Genomic DNA, 4,253 nt, shown 5'->3' with positions numbered 1-4,253 from the left:
CAGCCCCCAGGTCTGTGGGGCTACGTAAGCGGTTCCCAAAGAGCTTTAGAACCAGGCATAGTTTTCCCTGCTGGCTCTTTGGGCGTGGGACCCATCTCCAGCCATATGGCCATTTTTGTGCCTGGCGCGGCGCCAAGTGGGAAATGGTGGTTTTGAGGCTGAAGGTAGCAGGAGAGCCCCCTGCCCCCAGGTCTGTAGGGCTACGCAAGTGGTTCACGCAGAGCTTTAGAACAAGGCATAGTTTTCCCTGCTGGCTCTTTGCACATGGGACCCATCTCCAGCCATATGGCCATTTTTGTGCCTGGCGCGGCGCCAAGTGGGAAAGGGTGGTTTTGAGGCTGAAGGCAGCAGGAAAGCCCGCAGCCCCCAGGTCTGTGGGGCTATGCAAGCGGTTCCCAAAGAGCTTTAGAACAAGGCATAGTTTTCCCTGGTGGCTCCTTGGGCGGGGGACCCATCTCCAGCCGTATGGCCATTTTTGTGCCTGGCGCGGCTCCATGTGGGAAAGGGTGGTTTTGAGGCTGAAGGCAGCAGGAAAGCCCGCAGCCCCCAGGTCTGTGGGGCTACGTAAGCGGATCACAAAGAGCTTTAGAACAATGCATAGTTTTCCCTGCTGGCTCTTTGGGCGTGGGACCCATCTCCAGCCATATGGCCATTTTTGTGGCTGGCGCGGCGCCAAGTGGGAAAGGGTGGTTTTGAGGCTGAAGGCAGCAGGAAAGCCCGCAGCCCCCAGGTCTGTGGGTCTACGCAAGCGGTTCCCAAAGAGCTTTAGAACAAGGCATAGTTTTCCCTGCCAGCTCCTTGGGCGTGGGACCCATCTCCAGCCATATGGCCATTTTTGTGCCTGGCGCGGCAACTAATGGGAAAGGGTGGTGTCGAGGCTGAAGGCAGCAGGAAAGCCTGCAGCCCCCAGGTCTGTGGGGCTATGCAAGCGGTTCCCAAAGAGCTTTAGAACAAGGCATAGTTTTCCCTACTTGCTCTTTTGGCCTGGGACCCATATCCAGCCATATGGCCATTTTTGTGCCTGGCGCGGCGCCAAGTGGGAAATGGTGGTGTCGAGGCTGAAGGTAGCAGTAAAGCCCCCTGCCCCCAGGTCTGTAGGGCTACGCAAGTGGTTCACGCAGAGCTTTAGAACAAGGCATAGTTTTCCCTGCTGGCTCTTTGCACATGGGACCCATCTCCAGCCATATGGCCATTTTTGTGCCTGGCGCGGCGCCAAGGGGGAAACGGTGGTTTTGAGGCTGAAGGCAGCAGGAAAGCCCGCAGCCCCCAGGTCTGTGGGGCTACGTATGCGGTTCCCAAAGAGCTTTAGAACAAGGCATAGTTTTCCCTGCTGGCTCCTTGGGCGGGGGACCCATCTCCAGCCGTATGGCCATTTTTGTGCCTGGCGCGGCTCCATGTGGGAAAGGGTGGTTTTGAGGCTGAAGGCAGCAGGAAAGCCCGCAGCCCCCAGGTCTGTGGGGCTACGTAAGCGGTTCCCAAAGAGCTTTAGAACCAGGCATAGTTTTCCCTGCTGGCTCTTTGGGCGTGGGACCCATCTCCAGCCATATGGCCATTTTTGTGCCTGGCGCGGCGCCAAGTGGGAAATGGTGGTTTTGAGGCTGAAGGTAGCAGGAGAGCCCCCTGCCCCCAGGTCTGTAGGGCTACGCAAGTGTTTCACGCAGAGCTTTAGAACAAGGCATAGTTTTCCCTGCTGGCTCTTTGCACATGGGACCCATCTCCAGCCATATGGCCATTTTTGTGCCTGGCGCGGCGCCAAGTGGGAAAGGGTGGTTTTGAGGCTGAAGGCAGCAGGAAAGCCCGCAGCCCCCAGGTCTGTGGGGCTATGCAAGCGGTTCCCAAAGAGCTTTAGAACAAGGCATAGTTTTCCCTGGTGGCTCCTTGGGCGGGGGACCCATCTCCAGCCGTATGGCCATTTTTGTGCCTGGCGCGGCTCCATGTGGGAAAGGGTGGTTTTGAGGCTGAAGGCAGCAGGAAAGCCCGCAGCCCCCAGGTCTGTGGGGCTACGTAAGCGGATCACAAAGAGCTTTAGAACAAGGCATAGTTTTCCCTGCTGGCTCTTTGGGCGTGGGACCCATCTCCAGCCATATGGCCATTTTTGTGCCTGGCGCGGCAACTAATGGGAAAGGGTGGTGTCGAGGCTGAAGGCAGCAGGAAAGCCTGCAGCCCCCAGGTCTGTGGGGCTATGCAAGCGGTTCCCAAAGAGCTTTAGAACAAGGCATAGTTTTCCCTGCTTGCTCTTTTGGCCTGGGACCCATATCCAGCCATATGGCCATTTTTGTGCCTGGCGCGGCGCCAAGTGGGAAATGGTGGTGTCGAGGCTGAAGGTAGCAGGAAAGACCCCTGCCCCCAGGTCTGTAGGGCTACGCAAGTGGTTCACGCAGAGCTTTAGAACAAGGCATAGTTTTCCCTGCTGGCTCTTTGGACATGGGACCCATCTCCAGCCATATGGCCATTTTTGTGCGTGGCGCGGCGCCAAGTGGGAAAGGGTGGTTTTGAGGCTGAAGGCAGCAGGAAAGCCCGCAGCCCCCAGGTCTGTGGGGCTACGTATGCGGTTCCCAAAGAGCTTTAGAACAAGGCATATTTTTCCGTGCTGGCTCTTTGGGCGTGGGACCCATCTCCAGCCGTATGGCCATTTTTGTTGCTGGCGCGGCGCCAAGTGGGAAAGGGTGATTTTGAGGCTGAAGGCAGCAGGAAAGCCCGCAGCCCGCAGGTCTGTGGGGCTACGCAAGCGGTTCCCAAAGAGCTTTAGAACAAGGCATAGTTTTCCCTGCTGGCTCTTTGGGCGGGGGACTCATCTCCAGCCGTATGGCCATTTTTGTACCTGCAACGGCTCCAAGAGGGAAAGGGTTGTGTCGAGGCTGAAGGCAGCAGGAAAGCCTGCAGCCCCCAGGTCTGTGGGGCTACGCAAGAGGTTCCCAAAGAGCTTTAGAACAAGGCATAGTTTTCCCTGCTGGCTCTTTGGGCGTGGGAACCATCTCCAGCCGTATGGCCATTTTTGTGCCTGGCGCGGTGCCAAGTGGGAAAGGGTGGTTTTGAGGCTGAAGGCAGCAGGAAAGCCTGCAGCCCCCAGGTCTGTGGGGCTACGTAAGCGGTTCCCAAAGAGCTTTAGAACAAGGCATAATTTTCCCTGCTGGCTCTTTGGGCGTGGGACCCATTTCCAGCCGTATGGCCTTTTTTGTGCCTGGCGCAGCGCCAAGTGGGAAAGGGTGGTTTTGAGGCTGAAGGCAGCAGGAAAGCCCGCAGCCCCCAGGTCTGTGGGGCTATGCAAGCGGTTCCCAAAGAGCTTTAGAACAAGGCATAATTTTTCCCTGCTGGCTCCTTGGGCGGGGGCTCATCTCCAGCCATATGGCCATTTTTGTGCCTGGCGCGGCGCCAAGTGGGAAAGGGTGGTGTCGAGGCTGAAGGCAGCAGGAAAGCCCGCAGCCCCCAGGTCTGTGGGGCTATGCAAGCGGTTCCCAAAGAGCTTTAGAACAAGGCATAGTTTTCCCTGCTTGCTCTTTGGGCCTGGGACCCATCTCCAGCCATATGGCCATTTTTGTGCCTGGCGCGGCGCCAAGTGGGAAATGGTGGTTTTGAGGCTGAAGGTAGCAGGAGAGCCCCCTGCCCCCAGGTCTGTAGGGCTACGCAAGTGTTTCACGCAGAGCTTTAGAACAAGGCATAGTTTTCCCTGCTGGCTCTTTGCACATGGGACCCATCTCCAGCCATATGGCCATTTTTGTGCCTGGCGCGGCTCCATGTGGGAAAGGGTGGTTTTGAGGCTGAAGGCAGCAGGAAAGCCCGCAGCCCCCAGGTCTGTGGGGCTACGTAAGCGGATCACAAAGAGCTTTAGAACAATGCATAGTTTTCCCTGCTGGCTCTTTGGGCGTGGGACCCATCTCCAGCCATATGGCCATTTTTGTGGCTGGCGCGGCGCCAAGAGGGAAAGGGTGGTTTTGAGGCTGAAGGCAGCAGGAAAGCCCGCAGCCCGCAGGTCTGTGGGGCTACGCAAGCGGTTCCCAAAGAGCTTTAGAACAAGGCATAGTTTTCCCTGCTGGCTCTTTGGGCGGGGGACTCATCTCCAGCCGTATGGCCATTTTTGTACCTGCAACGGCTCCAAGAGGGAAAGGGTTGTGTCGAGGCTGAAGGCAGCAGGAAAGCCTGCAGCCCCCAGGTCTGTGGGGCTACGCAAGAGGTTCCCAAAGAGCTTTAGAACAAGGCATAGTTTTCCCTGCTGGCTCTTTGGGCGTGGGAACCATCTCCAGCCGTATGGCCAT

This window comes from Larus michahellis, unplaced genomic scaffold (genome assembly GCF_964199755.1).
Source record: "Larus michahellis unplaced genomic scaffold, bLarMic1.1 SCAFFOLD_125, whole genome shotgun sequence".
Lineage (NCBI taxonomy): Eukaryota > Metazoa > Chordata > Aves > Charadriiformes > Laridae > Larus > Larus michahellis.
Note: the sequence above shows the minus strand (reverse complement) of the source record.